General features: G+C 35.1%; 1 non-coding gene across 1 annotated transcript; it reads right to left on the bottom strand.

Annotated features, from left to right (window-relative positions):
• Positions 1–409: 409 nt before the first annotated feature.
• LOC125997767 (small nucleolar RNA SNORA51) lies at positions 410–542 on the bottom strand. Its single transcript, XR_007491786.1, has one exon. It is a non-coding gene; the product is annotated as a small nucleolar RNA SNORA51 (small nucleolar RNA).
• Positions 543–24255: the final 23713 nt, after the last annotated feature.

The raw sequence follows: 24255 nt of genomic DNA, 5'->3' as shown, positions 1-24255 counted from the left end.
CAATAATTGAAGCTGATTTTATGAACTTGTACTGAAAGATTGAAATTAACATTTATAATCTTCAAAATCACTTATTCTGCCCTTTTGCTCTTCTGCTTCTGACCATCTCAGAAAAAAATTCTATGGCCATTTATAAAGGGAAAATTATATCCTGAATTGATGTAATTAATAAGTCAGCAAAACCAATGTCATAAAACTATTAATCGGATGTAGGCTAATAAGAAGGCAAAGCAGGTTTCAAAGCAACTGGTACATTTCCAAGAGCTAACAAACAATAATGATGAGTAGCTTTACATGCAGGGAATCTGTCATTGCCTAGTTACATATTACTCTAGATCATACTATCGTTTTTATTTTCTATTCTCTAGAAAGCACAGAAATCAGAAAACAGAAAGATGTAGACTTATTTTTTTGTCCCCCAATTCACAATACAGACCAGGCAAAGGGCCTGTGTTGAGGTGTATATGGGGTGCATTTACTGTACCTCCCCTTTCTATACAGTCAGTGTAAAGAACACAGCCTGTGGTAAGAATTGGGAGGTCTTATCTTTTCTTTTCTTTTTGATTTTTTAATATATATAAGAAATTATATATATATTTATCCTCACCAGTGCAACATTCCCATGACCAATATCCCAAGTATCCTTACTCCCCACCCCTCACTGGCCTGTACTCTAGACAGGCTTTCTACTTCCCTCATTCAGTCACATTTTTTTATAATAATTCTCAGTGTAATTTTTTTTGTGACTGCACTAAACGTCTAACCCCATCAAAAAATGGGGAGAAAAAATGAACAGACACTTTGACAAAAAAAAGAAATACAAATGACTAAAAGGCACATGAAAAAATGCTCCACATCACTAATCATCAGGGAGATGCAAATCAAAACAACTATGAGGTTCCATCTCACGCCACAGAGATTGGCACACATCAGTAAAAATGAGAAGCAGCAGTGCTGGCGGGGATGTGGAGAGAAAGGAACTTTTATTCACTGCTGGTGGGAATGCCATCTGGTCCAACCTTTGTGGAAAGCGATATGGAGATTTCTCCAAAAGCTGGAAGTTGAGCTCCCATACGATCCAGCTAGACCACTCTTAGGGATATATCCTAGGAACACAAAAATACAATACAAAAATCCCTTTCTCACACCTATATTCATAGCAGCATTATTTATAATAGCCAGACTCTGGAAACAGCCTAGATGCCCCTCACTAGATGAATGGGTAAAGAAATTGTGGTACATGGAATATTATGCAGCCATCAGAAGAGATGAAGTCATGAAATTTTCCTATACATGGATGTACATGGAATCTATTAAGCTGAGTGAAATAAGTCAGAGGGAGAGAGATAAACACAATGGTCTCCCTCATCTATGGGTTTTGAGAATAATGAAAGACATTTGTGTAATGATTCTCAGAGACAAAATAGAGGAGGACTGGAGGACCCAGCTCCCAACATGATGTAGACTCATTTTTGAGGCAATTACTATTTCACAAGACTTCCTATAATTATAATTCTATTTTTAGTGATGTGTGAAGCTTGATCTGAATTTATCTCATGATTATCTATTAATCCATTACCAAACAGTAAATCAAATTTGTGGATATTTGAATTCAAGCCCAAGATGAAAATAAATGATAACTTTACTTTTTTTAGTTTAGGTTTTTTGGAAGATTTTAATGCTGGTATCAAATACTATAATTTCACAATTGTCTTTTCTTAATCATTGTAATTCTGGGAGAAGAAAATGGCTGATTTATGAAGAGGAGTAGGAAAGGAACTTTGGCCACATCAGAAAGTGCTAAGGGCTTACTCCTAGCTCTGTGCTCAGAAATCACTATGTTGTGGTTCTGGGGACAGGTGGAGTGACAAGGATCAAACCAAATTGGCTACCTGCTGTACTACTACAATAGTCCTGGAAAAAAATACTTTAAACATTCAAATATTTTTTAGGAAATAGTACGAATTATCTAATGTTGCTCTAAAACCAATTATAATGCTTAATAGCAATCAATGATTAGAAACCTACGAACACAAACACATACTGTTTTACAGTTTCTGCATCAGGTGCACTGTCTCTTCTTAGCAGTATTAATTTGGCTCAATTTCTCTCCTGAGGTGGCAATCAGACTATTAATCACAGGTATAATGGATCTGGACGACTAATTCCAATTCATTTTATGACTGTTCCAAGTCTCAGATGTCTTCTTTCACATGGATTCAGGTAACTGTAGTTGCAGAGCTGATATCTTCATGTGAGGAGCTCATCATGAACTTACTTTGTATATTTGTGACACAGCAGTGAGTGAGCCAAAAGCAAGATAGTAGACCAGACAAAAATCTTAGGCCTTTTCAAATCTAGTCAAAAACTGTACCATCACTTCTGCCACTCTCCATTCATTAAGGAAACCAAAGTCCAGTTCATTTCAAAGAGAGAGGATTGCATAAGAAAGTTGAACACTGAGGTAGAAATCATTGAGAACCATTTTAGGAAGTGTTAGGTTAAACATTAAACATTTTTTTGAGTACCAAACTCAGGAAATTTACTACACAAATATGTTTTAAGCCTATGCAAAAGGCCATTTGAGTAGGTTATTTCTTGGAGAGCAGAAGTGAACATTTTAACCCAACGCATCTAAATCTTTATCCTAACTATTCCATTTTACTTGGGAAAGGAACTGCAGATCAGACACATCCAAATTGCTGTAGCTCAATGCCAATGAAATTTTGTTTACAAAGCACTGTTTTGCCAATCCCTGAAGAGATTATGTAACTTCAACTGGTCGTATTTAACAACAAATTTTGGTCTTGGAGACTTTACCCACAAAACAGAGTGAAATACTGCCATACATACATCTGTGATTTGGTTGCTATCTGCAAATATGTTTACAACATGAAAATGCTTGAATCATCTTGATAATCTAGCATTGTGTCTTTATTTATCAAATTCATATTTACTTAAAAATATAGTAATTTTATCATTTCTATTTTGTCCACTCCCCACTGTAATTTCCAGGTCTAGCATAGGGTCAAAAATTCAGTCAGTGCTCATTATATTTCAAAGATTAAATTAAATTAACCTCAACATCCTGTGCTAACTTTTATCTTTGTTTGGCATTAACTATGTTTTATTTTTGTTTTGCATTTTCTAGATTTTTCCTTCTCTAAATGCCCACATTTCAAATAAATAAAATGTCCTGAACTGCTAACTGTAGAATCTAACTACTTACTATAGAATCTCCAAATTTTTAATTTGGTTGCACTTAAGTTTATAACGGAAGATTACGGATGATCAAGGATAGATTCACCATGAGTTTACCCCTAATACAAGGTTATACTTGCCCACAAAACAGAGTGAAATATTGCCATAGATACATCTGTGATTTGGTTGCTATCTGCAACCAAAGAGTGGTGAGTTCAGTTAGAGAAATAATTACACTCTCATGACAATGGTAGTGAGTGAGAAAAATGGAGTGCCTGTCTAGAATATAGGTATGGGGGTACAGGAGGCTGGAGATTGTGTGCATTAGTGATGGGAATGTTACACTGGTGAAGGGGGGTGTTCTTTTTTATAGCTGAAATTACAAACATGTTTGTAATCACGGTGCTTAAACAAATATAATAATTAAAAAATAAAAAGAATGCAAGAAAAAGAAGACTTGAGGAAGGTTGTTTAACATGAACAAAAATATAATAGCATCTTTCACAAACATGTAAGATATCCTAAGTGAGTCAGTAACTCCATACTCTATACATTGCTAAATGCTTAGAACACTGTGAAAATATATATTACTGAGGCTGGAAATCAGGGTCCTTGCCTTGAGTGAAGCTGAACTGGACTTGATTCAAGAGTGATCCCTAAATGCAGAGCTAAGAGTAAGCCCTGAACCACTGGGTATAGTCAAAAGTCATCAATAAATTTGCACACTACTAATTTATTTTTCCAATGAAAAAAAAAATAAAACTAAAAAGATCTAGAATGGTTGTATTAATTGCCAGGCCATGGTATTGCAAAAATAAAATAGGGGCAAAAATGAAGTAGAAACAACATTTATACGCTGAGGCTGGAGAGATAGCATGGAGGTAAGGCTTTTGCCTTGCATACAGAAGGTCGTTGGTTGAATCCCGAAATCCCATATGGTGCCCTGAGCCTGCCAGGAGCGATATCTGAGCATAGAGCCAGGAGTAACCACTGAGCGTGGCCGGGTGTGATCCAAAATCCAAAAAAAAAGAGAAAAAGATAGAAACCTCATTTATATTCACTCTATTGGTATGTGTGTGCATCCATGTGGGCAGGGAGGGGGAACTGGGCCATTCTTGGCGTTGTTATAGGATTGGTCTGGACTCTGTTATCAAGCTTTGCTCTCAGTGGTGCTCAGGACCATGAGGTTCTGGATAGCAAACCAAACATTGGCGGCATGCAAGGCAAGCTTCTTAGTCTGTTCTATCTCTCCAGCCTCTAAAACGTATACCTTAAGCCAAACTTCAATATTAACATCTTGTTCTAATACACATAGAAAATTATCCTTTGAACTCTTAAAATATGCCAGTTTTAAAGTTCTATATATGAACTTCGGATAACACTTTGTCTCATAGAGTATAGCTCAGACTTCTGCCATGGAGACAAACTAAATCACAGACCATAGGAAAAGGATTTTCACCCAGAGCCAAGGACATTCCAATGCAAAGGCCAGCAATTGCCTAAAACAGTTTGTGGAAGTTATGTATATATTGAGTGTTGCAAGTGGATCATATGAGGCATAAATGACACCAAAATGACCCATGAGCAAGTGCATACACACAAAGATAGGCATGTATGTTATACCAAGATTTCAATTTTTTTCCTCTCATCTGGAAATAATATTTGAATATGATCATATTTAAACTTGGTTTTTCATATAATAAAATATCTTTTCTTTCCTGTGGGTTTACTCCTTGTTCATTCTTTCTGCATGTAAATTTACATAATAGATTTTTATTTTGGAGTTGGCCTAAAAATGATCTCCCTTGGCATTTACTTTGAATTTATTCAGTATATTATTATCAATACCTTACTAATAATTCTTTTATGTCTTGTGATTTATAATTTTATTAATTTTTGTTTTAGAGTCACACCTGTCTGTGCTCAAGGCTTTCACCTGGCCCTACACTTAAGTATCACACCAGATTGAGTTCTGGAAACTATGTGTCATGCCAAGAATAAAACAAGAGACAGTTTTGTGCAAAACATACATCATGCCCACTGTACTATCTTTTGGTTCCTACTCCTTCTTTTCTAATATGTCAGTTTCTCTCTCTTCTAATAGATGAGTCTTTTCTTCTGGCACTTCACAATTTGTGAAAAACATTTTATTTCATATCATATTTAATGCCTAAAACAACGCTAAAGTTACTCAAAAGAAATACCTTTTAAACATGAAAAACTGATATTCTAAAAGATTTAACGATTCCCCTAATCTAATATGGTGAGCAAATGTTGACAAACTTTGTAAAACTTAATACTATGGAATGAATGCAGAATAGTTTTCTTCCAGCAATAATATAAGATATTTTATTTAAGGATTGATTGAATTAATGATCATGTATATTAGTTTTAGCCTTCTTACTCAACTTCTATATCGGACTTTTAAATTTTAGACATTTAAATTTTACTCTATTTAGAATTTTAAATTGAGTTCAATGTGAGAGGAAGCAATATATGTTTATATTCATAGGTCTAGGAATATTTTAGAGTAAAAAAGTAAAAAACAATGAGTTATAGAGTATAAACATAATTGAATTTGAGTTCTGAGTCAATGGAGATACAACTGGAATTATAGTGAAAGCATAAAGATTTCTGGTCACAATCTCCAATGTTGTGGGCGATAGAATTGTTTAGACTTTAGAAGAAACTATGGATGAAGTTACATGCCCATTCTACATATTGCATATTCTACAAAGGTGATTGACTCTTCCTTAGTAAGATGTTGGTAGAGAAAATGCAAGTATTTAACATGGCAATCAAAAATAACGATTCCAGTTTCAATCACCCTTTTACCACAGACAACTAAGAATGTCTATAAAAATATCTGTGTGTATGTATATTTTTTCTTTGCTTCTCAAATAGGTCTGTAGGCTGCTTGAACTGACTCTCCGCTGAACATCCAATAAAACTGACATGACTATTGGATGTTATTTCTTGGTTCTTCTCCCCAGCAACTTCTGGTGTAAAGCATTCAGACCTTAGCTATACAATTTAAAGAGGTGAACTCTTTAAAGAGGACAGAAACACAGCGTCCATCCCCCAACAGGAAAAGGTGAGGTTGATATTACTAGAACAGACAGCTTTGACACTCCTCACTACAAAGGGACTTAACCCCTCCCTCTGTTCTAAGATATATTTTCATACCAGCCCAATGAGGAGATAAAACACAGTTGATCATTGTTATGCTTTTGCTTAAGTTAACACAGTAGCAAAATGGAATCAGCTTAGAGATTGCTAACGGTTGGCAGTGAAGTAGTGAGGGAAATGGTGTTTGTAAGTTTTTTGTTCTCACTGCCTGGTAAGTAGGAAGATGCAAGTGACTGATTAATCAAAGCTGGGTAAAATGGGTAAAAGCCTATAGAGATTTCAAAAGCTGAGCCCTTAATTTTACCAATAGTAAACTGTGACAAAACAGTATAAATGGTTGTTTCAAATGACGTAAGAAAGTGAACTCCTGATCACTTTGAATTTCCATCCCCAATATTCCTTGAAAACATAAAAGTTATGAATAGGTCCATAAGTCAGAATCCAAAAACTTCCCTTTTTTAGGGTAATGGAGAGCATTACAAGGTGAAGAACTTAGGTGTATGCTGTGATAAACTAATAGTACTAAAGTAATTGTATGCAATAACATATTCTTTGATATGAGTTGTCCGAGTATTTCTTTGTACAGGTTCCTTCAGTGTGATCTAGATCTGTGGTTTTCTTGCATACTCTTCTTTTACTTTCACGCCCCAAAACATGAAAACCACAACATCCTGCATAAGTCATTTTTACCTGAAGTTATTTAGAATTGTCAACTCATAAGGATGATTCTAACTAGAAATAATAATATTGCTATTGTGAATGGCAGTATTAGAAAAATACTGCATCATTCCTCCTATCTATAAGAGTTCCCTCTACTGATTCCCAGTAAATATATTCCATAATAGATGGTAACAAACTTTTTCTCTGCTTAATTTTCCTCTATACTTATGCAATGTAAGCACAAAAAGAGTATCAAGAATAACTAACAAAATAAAATAACTATAAAACAGCTATCAAAGTCGGTCTACTTCTCTCTTGTTCTTTCTACCCTCTCTAAATAACTTTTTTTCCCAGAACTGAAATAATGTAAAGGAAAAAAAACATAAATTAAAAATACTATTGCATCTGCTAGTGACAAGTTAAAACTTCTTTAGAGCTATCTACAATAGTCTATAGTTCTTTGAGGCAATTGTCATAACCTATATGTCTAGAGGAGAAAATTAAACCTCAGAAAGTCCAAGTTTATGATTATAGCAAATGATTCAGAATTTGAATTCAAATTTATTTTCAAAACCAATATATGACTCATAAAATAAATATAAACTACAAAAATATATTACTGATAAATGTTAAAAAGGAATATCATTTAAGATTATATTACTGTATGATATAAGATTATGAGCCTAATAAAATGAAGTACATTATATAATATATAAAGTAGTACAAATGTAAAATTTAGTAAAAAATTGAAAGACAATTATAGTAAATGATTGTATTTTTCTAAAAAAAATACTCTTTGTAATACAGTGGTAAGAAATTTATACTATACAAAGCAGAATAAATTAAAGGAAGACAGTTTTACCTTTGTGTAAAATATATGATAAAAAATTATAAACAAAACCAATGAGAGTTAAGAATACACTAACAGAATTTATACTACCTAAAGAGATGGGAGTTATGGGAGAGAAACAAAGTGAGAATATATAAAATAAAAATATATTATATATGTAATATTACCTAACAATTTTCTTGAGTGAAGAGTTTTATGAAATTGTTACCTATAGTTACTTTCTAAAAAAAATAGCATTTAAGAGTCATGGGTAATGGAGAAAAGCTTTCTTTTTCATCTTCAAAATACCCATGAAATGTAAATATTTTTAAAAATACAACTGCATTATAATCATGAGGAAAATGCAAATTAAAGCAAAAATAAAATATAGCATCACACTAAAAAGACTAGCACTTATCAAGAAGAACAACAAGCAGTATTGGCATGGTTGCAGGGAAAGAAGGACCCCCTCTTTCACTGCTCATGGCAATGTCAGTAGGTCCAGCACTTTGGAAGATGATATGAACATTCCTCAAAAAATTAGAAATTGAACTTTCAAATGATAAATTCCATTCCTGTATCCCAAGGCAGAAAAGCCCTCTGGACTCCTATATTCATTGCAGCATTATTCATAATAGCCAAAATCTGGAAACAAACCCAAATGCTCAAGAATAGATGAGCAGATAAACTATAGTACATATACCTACACAAGTGAATTCTACTCAACCATGAGAAAATATGAAAGTCATGAAATTTTATAGTGCGTGGATGGAACATGCTGAGTAAAATAAAATAGAAAGAGAGGGGCAACACGGAAATTATCTCATTCATATATAGGATATAAATAAACACAGTAGGGGAATAACCATTGATGAAAGGCGATAGAAATGAAGAGCAAGAAAACTGGTCCTTAATAGAAGCTTACTTCTCTGGGAGGATGGAGGGATAGAGACAGAATAGGTTAGGAAAATAACCCCTGTGACAATGAGAGTGTGAAATGATTACCAGAAGTAGATGCTGAAAGGAGATAAAGTGACATCTGTGATATTCTATCAATGACTGTATTATGAGATAAGATGCCTACAAAGGAGCAAAGGGGCCAGAGCAGTGGTGCAAGTGGTAGGGCATTTGCCTTGCATCTGCTAACCTAGGAAACAGGTTCGATCCCCAGGCAGCATCCCATATGGTACCCGAAGTCAAGAATGATTTCTGAGCACATAGACAGGAGGAACCCCTGAGTGTCACCGGGTGTGGCCCCAAAAACAAATAAAGGAAAAGGAGAAACAACAACAATAACAAAAAAAAAACTCCCAAAACTAAAAAGTAAATAAGTAAATAGTGCCAGCTATCAATGTAGGTTGGGGTTTGCAAGGAAACTGGAGATACTGGTGTAAGGAAGTAGACACTGGTGAGGGATTTCTGTTGGGAAACTGTAGCCCTGAAATGCAGTCATGAATAACTTTATAACTTTGCAATTCACAATGATTCAATAAAACTTTAAAAAAAATTAAATCTTCAGAGAGCAAATTTTAATATTAGTTTTTAAATAAATTGAATAACATATTAAATATATAACAAGTAACAACTTTTTCTGAGTCACACTCAACAGTGCTCAGGGCTCATTTCCCTGTGCTCAGGTATACCTGGTGGGCTCCCGGAAAAAAATGGGGTGCCAAAACATGAATCTGAGTCAGCCAAATGCACGATAATTGCACTATACACTCTACTATCCTCCCAGCCCCAACAAAACTGACTTCATACGAAAAGCTGTTGCAGGTGACTCAGAAGCTCATGAAGAGATAAGGGAGGTAACACATAAACCTCTGAATTCGTGAGAATGTCTGCAGCAGCCATTTTGAAAAGAACCAGGTTATACCTTCAGAGAAGGCCTGCAGCAGAGTACAGAGGTCAGTGTTGGGGATATTAGCTAAAATATATGCAGCAGAATGCTATATATTTGCCCAGAACTGGGCCTGATGAGATGTACATCATTATGGAGTTATTGAAGTCCTAAAAATTTCAGTAATACGCCCAAGGATATATTTTTATCTCATTCTCAGATACCTGTCCTTTGCATCAGGACATGTGCTATATCTCAGAATTTTCAGAAAATAAGAAAAAATAATTGTTGCTCTTTCTTGAGGATAGTGTAGGAAGCAACTGTTTTTTGAGAGAATAGAATATATGCCTAAACCTAAAGGGCATTTTTATTAATAATGATTGAGTTGTTTTAGGAGACACTGAAGTGCTTGAAATGATCAAAATCATTTATTTGAAGAAAAGATGCATACCCGTGTTCTTCTGGGCACAGAGCCCATATAAATAAGATCATAAATGCCATGGCTACTCTGAGGTCATCATGAAAAAAATAATGGACCTTGATGTAAAAGAACTGGTTAGTCATCAATTCCATTCCTTTTGCCAAAAGCAAAAATATTCCCCATGATATTTGAAGAATAGTAATACTTAGATTGACTTCAGACACAATTTTGGAATCAGATCTGCCACCATTTTATATGCTACCATTACCTTAATATCTATCATTTTTAAATAAATTTAAAGTAGAAGTCTTTATAACTAAAAGTTTATGATAAAAAGAATTATGCCCCAAGTAGAGAACTATTCATTTATGTGTGAAAGAAATAAAATGAAAGAAATGAGTGGTGGAATTCCTCAGGAAAAGATAGCAGGGGGGAAGGGTGGAGAAATGGACTCTGATTCCATTTCTCTCAGTGCCTTATATCAAAGCAAGGCCATAGAGGCCCAAAATTTCTGACATAACCAAACTTGCACAAAACTTAAAGTGGTTTTTATTATTAAACAAACAAGCTTAGTCACTTATATAACTAAACAACAACAACAACAAAAAGCATGATTGATAAGTAGTACACTAGACATTAACAAAAAATTGGCCCCAATGTTTTATGTTTTCCTTGTTCTCCATGCAAGTTCTGTGGTTTAGTGGTCCCACGAAAAGTGAAGGTAAGAAAGCCATGAAGTCAAAAGAGTAAAAAGGGGAGAGCTTGTGGTTTGTACCAGTAAAAATAGAGAAAGAAAAAAACCCTTTTAAAATAAACTTTTTTGTGATCTATAATTCAGGTAATGTCTGCATAGTTTCTACTCTTTATGTTGGGGACTTGAGCAAACCTGCCCATGACCCAAGTCCTGTTATTTTACATCTCAGAATGTTAGTTTTTTCATCTAGTAATCTTAAAGTCTTTTCCATTGACTTTATATACAAATTAATTTCATTAAAATTACCTGCATAAAGTAACTTGGCAAAAACTTATTACTAAAATAATAATCATTTTCTGAAGCTAGAGTTCTAGTATATCAGGTTAGATAGTATAAATACTGAGTCCCACCAGGAATGATCCCTGAGTACAGACCCAGGAGTAAGCCTGAATACCTTCTAGTGTAACACACACACAGACACACACATACACACACACACAGACACACACACACTCCATATTTTCCTTTACTCTCTCCTTTTAATGGCACAATACATAAAAATGTTGATTTTTCTCATTCAAATTTCAAGATCTATCTGAATTATTAAGTTAATAACAATTCATTATTAAGTGTAATAAGTGATTAAATAATTAAGTTAGGATCTATATGAATAATTGTGTCTTGATCATGTTGCATGTATGCAGCTCTCATATTTGCATCATACCTTCTTGTATTCAGCAAGAAATAGTCAGATGCAGAATTCATTTTGACAAAGGCAGGTTAAATATGCTTTACAGTCCAAAATTAAAACCTAAGAGGCAGAAACTAACTTGTCTTATTCCAAAGACCTCTTAAAGATTTCATCCCATCTCCTTATATAGTTTAGCCAACCCCCAACTCATAGAATTGAAGCCCAGCCAACCAGCCAGAATGAAGAATATGACAGATATGTCAACAGATGGTTTAATCATTTGTACATTATAATTTAATAATTGGTCAACACTTGCATAATATTTGAGAAATAATCTTAAAATCTGATAGGCTCCAAATTTACACATGAGAAACCTTGGTCTCAGAGAGATTAAGTGTCACAGCTATTAATTGATCAACCAGGATTAGAATATACAGCCCACCATTTTTTCCATGGGAATAGGATTCCCTGGAGAGTTGACTGAACATTCCCAGCAAAGGCACTCATTGCCTCCTGAGGTTTGTCTGGCTCTGATAACTCTTTCTTGTCATAAGTCCGACTTTGCCATGTTAATTAACTCTGAATTTGTATGTAAATCTCTAAATCTCTACAGAATTTTGCTTGAAAATATTCAGCTATCTGCCTGCTATGATAACATACATGATAATGGCAATGACTTGGGTATGTTGTTTGTTTGAACTTGCACCTGCTTTACTGATTGTTTAGAGAATTTAGGCTCACCATGTAATTCAACCAGGGGCTGTAACATGGGACTCATCACTTCTAATCCACCATTAATATAAGCAAAATGCTTTCTAGTAACATATAACATGCCATGAGCCCTCAGAATTAGGGTCTGAGACTTGAAATAAAACAGACATGACAAAAGTAACCAGAAAATGTACTGTCCAAAGAACATACTTCAAAGGACAGATAAAAAAAATCACACAAAACAGAAGGCATGTACCAAAAATATCTATAACTTTATTATACTTTTTTTAAGGGACATACATGAGGGTGCTCCTGATTCTGTGTTCCTCAGGGATCTCTCTGAGTGGTGATTGAAGATTAAAAATTGAACCAGGATAAGAGAACATCTTACACTCTTCTGTATTTCCAGTTCCAATATTACTATTTTTAAAGCTATGACAATAGGTACTCTAAAATAGGTTACTTAATTAAGAAATAAATTTACCTTGGGTTAAATTAACCAATACTTATATAACACTTAAAGAAAGCTTCTCTTCCCATCTCTGTGTTTATGGTCAAAACTTAACCCCCTCTTTTTTCTCTTTCTAATTCTTTCCTCCAAACAGAACCACATAACTTGAACCATCTTGTTCTGCCACACAAATTGAGGGGGAAATAATGGAGGGTACCAAGATCAAACTGGTGTATGAACATTGAGTAGAAATATAAAAAATGATCAGACTTAAACACCAAATCCAAAGACAACAGAATCAAAACCCAATCTACAACAAGCTAAACACAGAGAGGACCACTTATCCTAGCAGCCAAAAGGTCAAAGGAGGGGGATATGGGATGCATGCTGGGAACAGGAGTGGACGGAGGCCAACACTGTTGGTGGGAATGCCCCTAACTCAATGTCACAATGTACCTAAAATATTACTGTGAGATGGGAATATATTAAGCTGAGAAGCTTCTGCACCTCAAAGGAAATAGAGCCCAGGATACAAGAACCACCAACTGAGTGGAAGAAACTATTCACCCAATACCCATCAGATAAGGGGCTAATCTCCAAAATATACAAGGCACTGACAGAACTTTACAAGAAGAAAACATCTAATCCCATCAAAAAATGGGGAGAAGAAATGAACAGACACTTTGACAAAGAAGAAATACAAATGGCCAAAAGACACATGAAAAAATGCTCCACATCACTAATCATTAGGGAGATGAAAATCAAAACAATGATGAGATACCACCTCACACCCCAGAGATTGGCACACATCACAAAGAATGTGAACAAGCAGTGTTGGCGGGGATGTGGAGAGAAAGGAACTCTTATCCACTGCTGGTGGGAATGCCGTCTAGTTCAACCTTTATGGAAAGCGATATGGAGATTCCTCCAAAAACTGGAAATCGAGCTCCCATACGATCCAGCTATACCACTCCTAGGAATATACCCTAGCAACACAAAAATACAATACAAAAAGCCCTTCCTTACACCTATATTCATTGCAGCACTATTTACCATAGCAAGACTCTGGAAACAACCTAGATGCCCTTCAACAGACGAATGGCTAAAGAAACTGTGGTACATATACACAATAGAATATTATGCAGCTGTCAGGAGAGATGAAGTCATGAAATTTTCCTATACATGGATGTACACGGAATCTATTATGCTGAGTGAAATAAGTCAGAGAGAGAGAAAAAAACGCAGAATGGTCTCACTCATCTATGGGTTTTAAGAAAAATGAAAGACATTCTTGCAATAATAATTTTCAGACACAAAAGAGAAAAGAGCTGGAAGTTCCAGCTCACCTCAGGAAGCTCACCACAAAGAGTGATGAGTTTAGTTAGAGAAATAACTACATTTTGAACTGTCCTAATAATGAGAATGTATGGAGAGCCTGTTTAGAGTACAGGCGGGGGTCGGGTGGGGAGGAGGGAAACTTGGGACATTGATGATGGGAATGTTGCACTGGTGATGGGTGGTGTTCTTTACATGACCGAAACCCAAACACAATCATGTATGTAATCAAGGTGTTTAAATAAAAAATATGTAAGATCCAAAAAAATAATATATTACTCTGAATGATTTGTAATCCACTTTGGTCAAAATAAAAATTATTTAAATAAAAATAAAAATTTATTTGCTTCACCCACACAAACACAAGTAAGCTAAATGTCCATTGAGTCTTAAAAAAACTTTATTTAATTATATTATTACTTAGAAAGTATTTTTCTTAAAATTTATACATCTATACATATGCTTTCATAAATTTTATAAATGAGCCCACATATACTGGACTCAATTAAATGCCAGGCTCAAAGCATACGTTCAACACACTATGATGTTGGTGGTCCCATAGAAATACATCTATTTCATGAAACACTGAGCATCACATTTTTGTTTTAATACTTGAATATTGGAGATCCCCCACTACTTGTTTTTATAATAATAAACATGAGGATTATGGATATTGTTAGCGACTCAACATACTTAGACTTTTTGAAATATCTTAAAGAATTTAACAAAGGAATATATAATGATCGCAGAGCCAATATTTCCCTTACTAAAACATTCATGTTTTATGTTGATATGTGAAAGGCTTCATGGATACTACAAAACAACAATAAGAAAACAGAAGCAAGTTGAAAAATCGACAAAAGTATGATATCATTAGACTTCAGCTCTGCAAATCCAAGTGTTTATTTTAGCAGAACAGCTTCAGAATTTTTTTTATTTACTAAGAACAAATTTAATGTGATAAACTCTAACCTGAAATAAGAAAATTGTTTAACACCTTTGAAAATGGGTTTCCACATAAAATTTTGCTTGGGAACAAGATTCAGTACCAAAATAAAAACAAAAAAGTGCCACTTTCTTTTGGCCCACACTTTTTTTTTTAATTTTGACTTTATCTCTGCAACCAAAGTTGGTTAATAATAGTAAATAGCTCGAAAGACAAGGAGCTGAAGCAAGTAAATGTTGACAGTACTACTTGAAAATCAGCCATTTCAAATTCATACAGTGCTGAGAAGGAAGCTTTCTAGGACATAGTGTGCGGTGGTTGACTTCAATAACTCAGACCTATGCCATCGTGGGAGGCCCCAGTAAGTAAAACACAGGCAAACCAGAGAGTACTTCTAGAAAAAGAAATGCAGCTGTCATCATCAAGAGACAAGTAAGTGTTGTGATTCTGAGCTTCATTGAAAGAGTCACATTCAATCCACTGCTTCCTTGAAAACTGACTTTATTACTATGGCTCCAAGTTCTACTGGAGAGAAACCACAAAGTATGCTCAAACCAGATGAATAGTCTGTGCTGATGACAGAGAAAATAGAAGGCCGTTGAGGTACATACAGGCAAGTCTGACAAAAATTTTTGTGCCTCTAGTAGGTCATGAGTAAGAAATAGGTGTTAGAATTTGAGCCTTTGATTGTGGCCCACAGAAAGCCAAAGAGATGAAGCACTGTGTGTGTGTTTGTGTGTGTGTGTGTGTGTGTGTGTGTGTGTGTTGGAGTGTGGGGGGGGGTTGACTAGAAGAGGCAAAGGAACAGAGTTGTTTTGTGATATAGTTTTGGGAAAGGGGAAAATATGCAGAGGAATGGAAGAGACTTAATGCCTTCATTTACATTGGGCCTGCCAGAAGAACAGAAAAGACAACATATTTTTAGCTGGAAAACATTAAACATCAATATAAAATTTCTTTTTCATGTTTTAACACTAATCATGAGGCTTCAGGCAAATCATTCAATCCTTCTGTGTCTCAGTTTTTCTTATTGGTAACAAAGGGATTTAAAATGTTAGTAAATATGAGAGCTAATATGTACATTTATTCATAATACACACATACATATATTTATTAGAACCAATTGTCCTTGGATGTCAATATGTTATATATACACAGAGAATTTATTCTAGGATACCTTGAGACACAAAAATACATGAGTTTTATTTTTACTTTGTAAAGGAGTGTAATATTTGCTTTGAACGTATATTGAATTTGCAATGCATAAGATTATTAAAGATATGCTCATAATTATTTTAATGTAGTCATTATTTAGTGAATAATGGCTAAAATAAAAGATCTATACATATTCAACTGGAGGCAACCACCAAACGTTTGAGCTATTGATAAAAGTATAGATTTTTAACATTGTTTCAAGCCTCTCATTATATCCAATATTATATTGGATATAACATTATATCCAAGCTTCTCAAAGCCCATAGATAATAAAGTCCACTGTATGTACTTATGTGCTCATATGGATGTTTTTTAAATCCTTAAAACACAACTTTAAAACTTATGAGAAATCTTAACACTTTACATCTACATATTGTGTAATTTCTTGCATAAAATGAAGTCAAGTATAAACTAAAATTGAAAATACTAGTGTATATTTTCAAGGCATACACATATAGTGTTTGGTTTGGGGGCCAGAACCAACAATTTTCTGGTACTTACTTCTTGCTGTGTGATTAGACATCACTCTTGGCAAGGCTCAGGTGAGTATATTTGGGGAATCAAAACCAGGTCATTGCTATATCTCTTTACCCTCTATTTAATACCAAAAGTCATCTAATTTGAGACAGTAAAACAAAGCGTTGGAGTGATTATTAATCCAAATGAGTGGTTGTTAGGCTTTCAATTTGATTTGATGACTAAAACGGGTTTTCTTCATATTTTTCTGTTTTGTCTGATTACATATAGATAAATAAAATAATTTTGGATATAACACCATTATTATATAATGTCATTTTATAAAGCAGTCATTTTTGGAAGAAGGAAATTTCTAACCAGGGATCAGGCAGCCTAGAGACAAGTTCCTTTAATATTCAACATAATTGTGTGTTTCTGACAGTTTGATGTTTTACCTGGCAATGTAGTGCTGTTTGTGCTCACTGATACATGAAAGAATATACTATCTATCAATTTTAAAGACAGTATTTTTTTAAAATTTTTATTGTGATTAAAGTGAATTACAAATCTTTCAAAGAAATATTTAATACATAGTGACAATAAATGAAGGACATTTCTGCCACCAGTGTTGAAGGACAATCTTTTAAAATCAGATGTTATTGATAAACTAAAATTTGTTTTTATAATGCATGACAGTATTAAATCATCCATAATTTGGGACATTTTTATTTGAAAATTGGGTGTCTATATTTTACTCTTTTCATGAACAAGGGTTATAATATATAACTGTATCTAACACAGAATTATTAAAGTTCAAATTTTTGTTTAATGAGAATGAAATTCTCTCAAATTTATTTGTTAAAACATGTTAAAATTTTATGTTGATACCTTAATTAAGCTTCAGACCCCATGACAAATGTATTACCCATGAAAAGCATTTTACACCAGTATTTGTAAAAGTGACCTTAGATATTGGTTTTTTCAGATCATAGACCTCCTGATACTATCTGACACTATAAATAAAACATCAGCCCTTTTTTAAAAATTTACCAATCAAATATTTGGCAGTGAAGTAATGAAGTCACTTAGATATTAAAGGTATTCAAGGTCTGAGCCTGAGAGACAGCACAGAGGATAAAGGATAAAGCATTTTCCTTGTGCATAGCCAACTCGAGTTTAATTCCTGGCATCCCTTATGGTCGCCTGAGACTGCCAGGGGTAATTTTTGAGTATGGAACCAGGAATAACTCGTGAGAGCCTTCAGGTGTGGCCCCATAAATAAACAACAACAACAGCAAAGTATTCAAAGTCACCCATTACTACAGTTCTCTAACTCCAAACAAGTGACATTTAGCTTCCAAACTAATGAAATCAATACATTCTAATCCATAAAAATAATAAAATAAATAATATATAAATATAAATAATAATAAATAAAAATAATAAAAGGCATCCAAGGAAATACTTGACACTCAAATGTTTTGTTATCAGATCTCACACAGCCCAATGAGATGATTTCTCATCATTGTTCCCACTAGTAGAGAAAAATCAAGTTTCAGATGTTAATTCTCTTCCCCTATAAAGACTGCATGGTAGGGTAGGAATTCTAACCAAACTTCAGTCCTGCCCACTTGAACACCAGAGGTTTCTCTGAATCACATATGTGGCATTTCAATGATAAAGAGGACTTTTGTTCCTAGGAGCCAGTAGGAGGAACTGGTCACACTAAAATGGTTAGTGAAAAATGATGAGTCACCACCACCGACACTACCCCAAATCATAACTCTAAGTACTTTGGCAAACTGAGAGAATTAGATAAACTTGAACTGTAAAAAGAAGCTGTTGTTAGGTGCTCTGAGATGAATTATTATTTTCTTCCCTGAGTAGTATTGCCTAATTTGGGCAACAACTCAGTGCTGCATTTGGCCTCTATCAATAGTCTGCACAGTTGGAATTGAAGCACTTCAGGAACTTCAGAAGATTTTATTGGGTCTAGAGGAGACTCACACTGCAGCTGAGTATTGGCTTCAAAACGATTATTATTAGCCTAAAAAGAAAAGAAGAGTGACACTTTCCTGAAGTTTTGTGATGCATAATACATAATGTCACTATAAAAAAAAAAAAAGAAAGTACACACCATTCAGCATTCAGCAGTGTTCCTCTAAAGAGATCTGCTATCTTCCATGTGTGGGATTCATAGGTAAAGATCTTCAGTAAGATAGAAAAAAATGAAAGAATTTGTCTAAATTCATAATTAATTTACAAGACTGCAAGAATGGATAAAAGTCAGAACTTAGAAAAGAAGAAAGCAAGAGTGAAATGTGAAGCTAATAATATACTTAGTAATTATATCAAATGTAAGTGCATAGTTGTTCTAACTCAATGACCTATTTTATTTCAATAAGTCATCAATGATATGCTATTTATGAAACATTGTTAGATTTTACTTTTTTTTTTTTTTTGCCTAAAACAAAGATCATCCCTGGGTGGGAGTGGCTCAGGATAGCCAGAGCTATCTGCCCTATGTTCTTAATCCCTCACCTGGGAGTTGTTTTCATACTCAATAAAAACAATCTGGCAGGCAGCTTGCTCTGGATATGAGATAGAAGATTGCTTGACTACACGTTTCATCCCCAGACTCATCTGGATTACTTCAAGTGTGACACTTTAGACTCGCTCACCTAGGATTGGAGGTTTGGCATGTGAGGTTATTTTATAAAACATACATAAGATTGATAAAATTAAAATTAAAAAGAAAGGAAGAAAACGATCTTATAAGAATACCAATAGAAAGCTGATGTGGCCACTTTAGTTTCAGACAGAGACAGAACTGGTTGGATGTAGAGATAGTTCAGCAGTTAGCAGACTTGCTTTGCATATGGCTGTCAAAAGTTTTTATCCGGAGCACAGCATCTGATCCTCAAGGTTCCTCCAGAATTGATACCTGAGTGTAGATTCCAAGCCCTGAACACTACCAAAAAGAAAAAAAAATAAGGAAGGAAAAATGAGAAAAGCAAAAAAAAGGAAGAAAATAGAGCGGACTTTAAGATAGTACATATTGTTATAAAAATTAATGTGTTCAAAATTAATGTGTTGTTTTTTGTTTGTAGGCCACACCCAGCAGTGTTCAGGGGCTACTTTTGGCTCTGCACTCATGGATCATTCTTGGCAGGCTTGGGCCACCATATGCAATGCCTTGGATTGAACCACAGGCAACAACATGCAAAGCAAATGCCCTATACTCTGTGCTATCGCCTGGCCCCCCAAAAAAGTTATTTTGTTTTTAAAATTAAGAGTTTTTGTAATGATAAAATAAGACATGCTTCTCTGTTTATAAATCTAGCAGAATAGTTTCGAAATATACAAAAATATATAACAATGGATAAACACTGCAGTGGAAATGAGACAATAGCAATCATGTTTGCAGAAAGAGAATCATCTAGTTCCTCTTGCAATGCCAACCTTTAACTTCTTAAGAATTGTTCCCATTGGCAATGTTAGTGGTAGCTACATTCACATGAGCATTAACATAGTTCACTTTATAAAACTGCGACATGTAAAATTGGGGAGATTGAAGTTGCCTCCAGCTAAAGAACATGCACATTAAGTCCATCAGTTTTATCTCTTTTACTTGGATCAATAATACTTGGTTCAGAACTCTTTGTGGTTGAGGTGATAACCAGTAAGAGTTCGTGTTTGCTTTTCAGAAGGCTAAGTGAGCCTAACTTTTAGAACAGTTTGATTAGTATGTGTACAAACAGCACCTTCCATTCTTGGTAAGGAATTAACATGGATTTAAAAGGTCCCAGGATCATAACTTTTTATAATTTTTGATCCCTATGGACTTTGCCCCTTTTAAAGTTTCTTAATATCACCTACCGATTTACTATCTCCCCTCAATTTGAAAGTACCTTTAGACATAGCTACTGTCAATGCCAAGTTGAGGGAAAGTTTTGAGGAAGGCATTTTCACACTGGGCAGTTTCTTTCCCTGAAGACATCCCCTTCCTTCCTCCACATCCCTCCCGAGATGACTGTCCTTCTATCCTTCATAGCAAATCCTCAGTTCCTTTATTTTTGTGATGGAAGAAAGTTTAGAATGCATCTAAAACATATTTGATGCCTAATGAATGTAAAACTAAAACATAAAAGCAAATCTTAGAATAAAGTAGGCTTCCAAAAATAATCCCACATATCCTTAAGACAGGAACCAAAAGTGTGGTTGGAAAGTAAGTTAATGGTCTAAAATTCAAAAGAAGTAACAATTGGAGTTTTAAGAGAAGGGACATGAGCACAGTCTAATGGGTATAGGGTTGGAATTTTGTTTATAGGGAGTCCTCATTAACATTATTGCTAGTCATGGAAGCTCAGTAAGCAAAAACAAAAGAAATAACAGTATAAAATAGTATCAAATTCAGGTTTCCATCTAGATTTAGGAAATTTTGAAGGAAATACTTTACTCTAGTTTCCAGAGCCCCATCACCTTCCTGACAGGTACTCTGAACCCTGGAGTTTACATTCTGCCATTATGTTCATTTCACTGATGTAAACCTATCTGTTATCAAGCACTAAAATGAGACTTGGGGGTAAATGATTGGACAAGAGTCTTTCCACCAAAAAATACACCCTTACTGGGTGACTTATCTAAACAGTAAGCCCCAATGCACAGTATTAAAGCAAAGAGGTTAGAAAAAAAGGGGGGGAACCGTACATACTCAAGTATAAGTTGACCAGAGTACAAGCAGACCCCCTAATTTTACCCTAAAAACTGGGGAAACATAGTGACTCGAGTATAAGCCAAGGTGGAAAATGCAGCAACCACTGGAAAATTTCAAAAATAAAAATATATACCAAAACAATTATAATAATGGAGAAATCAGTAGGTTAAATGTTTTTCAGTACTTATTGCTAAAAATGTAAACTAGCAACAATAACTTTAAAATCTTTAATAAAGTGCAGAAGATCATAGCTTACCAAGTAATCAAGCTAAATTACAAAGTTTGAAATCCTTTAAAACTGGATTCCTCCTCCTCTTCATCATCTGTATGTCTAAGCAAAGCTTCAGCTGTTTCTGATGTGAGGGAGTCATCATAGACATCGTCATCATTACTGAGTTTGCAGATTTCATCATCACTGCTGTCAGTCTCATACAAAACACAGAATATTGTGAGTTAAATAGTTCAATGGCATCCAGTTCAGTTCAGACACCTACCTCTTCAGCTCAGCCAGGAATCAAATAACCTGTCTGACCTGAGAATAAGCCAAGTTTGGTTTCTTTTTTTTCAGCACTAATTTTGTGCCCCCAAACTCAGCTTATATTTGAGTATATATGGTAATTGTTCTCATCCTGAAGGGTTTAGGGAAAGATTTCAAGGAATTGATTCTACCTGTGAGAGATACAATGGGGGATAAACTAGCAAGAGGAAATGTAATTCAGGAATAAACCATATGCCAGGTAAAGGGACTAAAGTGTCCTTAAAAAAACAGAAACAAAATTAAAATATTAACACACTGTTTTAAGAAAAATATGAGCTATTTGGTTAAAATTAATTGATATAAATAAAACAGAGATAGTAAGCAAAAGTCTTTTTTTTTCTTGTGTTTTTGTGTTCCTGGAATATATTCTTAGGAATGTTATTTCTGGATCATATGGGAGTCCAATGTCAATTTTTTTGAGGAATACCCATATTGTTTTCCATAAAGGCTGGACTACATGGCATTCCCACCAGCAGTGAATGAGAGTTCCTTTCTCCTGACGGCCCCACCAGCATTGATTGTTCTTGTTCCTTGTGTTGATTGCCAGTCTCTGTGGTGTGAAATGGTACCTCATTGCTGCTTTGATTTGCATCTCTCTAATAATTAGAGATGTGGAATATTTTTTTCATAGCCTTTTGTATGATAAGTAATGTGGAGCATTTTTTCATGTGCCTTTTGACCATCTGTAATCTCATCAACATCACTACCAACAAAAAATACATCCATAGCTATAACCAAGCACTGTTCTAAGGACTTTGCAAACAATTTTTAATAACTTTTTGTGGACATTATACATATTCAAATGGCATACAGTATTTTCTATCAGAATAAAATAAAAAATCGCAGAAATAAAATTTCATAATAGGACAGTTTTATGTAATTATATATAAATACAAAGATGGAAAATAAAAACTGAAAGATGGAAGTGCTGAAATAATAAATTGGTAGGGCCTTGCATGTGGTTGACCCAGGACAGACCTTGGTTCGATCCCTCGTGTCCCATATGGTTCCCCAAGCCAGGAACGATTTCTGAGCATATAGCGAGGAGTAGAAGTAACACCTGAGGGGAAAATCTACGCTGGCCCAGTGGGGCCCGACTGTGAGAAACTGTGAGTGCTGCCTGTGTGTTTGTCTCCTGTCCTGTCTCCTAAACCTCTTGGGAGTGGGTCGAAAAGGCCCAGAAAATTCGCTCTCCCAGAGGCTCATTCAAGGGGCCAGAATGCCAAGGGACTGCTTCCTAAAGTGAAAACTGGCTATAAGCAGTACTTCAGAGAAGACAAGTCCCCTGTTTGTGACATCAGGCTGGGAAAATCTATGCCGGCCGAGTGGCGCCCGACTGTGAGAAGATGTAAGTGATGCCTGTGTGTATTTGTCTTCTGTCCTCTCTCCTAAACCTCTTGGGAGTGGGCCAAAAAGGGCCCAGAAAATTCTCTCTCCCAGAGGCTCCAGAAGAGCACAGCCGCTCCACTGTGCTATGCGGCCCTGTGCTCATTCTAAGGAAAGAACGCCACTGCAACAAGAAGAAAAAAATTACACTAAGAACTGAGCTTGATCACTGAAGCCTAGCATCTCTCCCCGGACTGTCTTCTCTGCTACATGCTAGAGCCTAAGATTTGATCCTGTGTGAAGCTTCATCCACAGAGGGCTCCCCTTCCTTGAAGGCAAGTTGACCCACCCAGAAAGGGCGGAGCCAGAGGAGCATGGTCATGCACATCATTTAGCCAATGAATACCACTACAACATGTAAAAAAACCCACAATGCAAGTGTGATAATGGGGAAACTATGCAGGCCAGTATCAGACATAGAGAATGAAGATGGCAATTCTGATGACCAGAAAATGGCCAACCAACTAATCAATCTCTCAGATAAGGAGTTTAAACAAGAACTATGGAAGATGCTCAAAGAACTCTAAGAAACCATGGATCGAGTTGAACAGAACACTAACATGAACCAAGAAAAAAAATGAAGACAGAAATCACAAAACTCCAAACTGAAATAACAGGTCAAATAACAGGCCTGAAAAACTCAGTAAATGAATTGAATGGCGAAATGGATAAGCTCTACACAAGGGTAACAGAAGCTGATAATAGAATTGGTGATGTGGAAGATGAGATAAATAACAACTCCATACAGTGGGAGAAAATGGAAAAAAAAAACTTAAAGCAAATGAACAGGCAATAAAAAAAAATTAGTCAAAAAGTGGAAACAGATAAAAATAGAAGTCTATGATAAGCTCAACAGAAACAACTTAAGAATCATTGGAGTCCCAAAGACCCAGGAAGAAAATTTCCAGGAAGAATCAACGGTCAAGAACATCATTAAAGAGAAACTTGCAGAGCTAAAGAATATATGCGATCAAATCCTGCATGCCCGAAGAGTACCAACCAAAAGAAACACCAGTAAAAATACCCCAAGACACA

Source organism: Suncus etruscus, chromosome 19 (genome assembly GCF_024139225.1).
Source record: "Suncus etruscus isolate mSunEtr1 chromosome 19, mSunEtr1.pri.cur, whole genome shotgun sequence".
Taxonomy (NCBI): domain Eukaryota; kingdom Metazoa; phylum Chordata; class Mammalia; order Eulipotyphla; family Soricidae; genus Suncus; species Suncus etruscus.
Note: the sequence above shows the minus strand (reverse complement) of the source record. Positions and strands in the feature narration are given on the sequence as shown.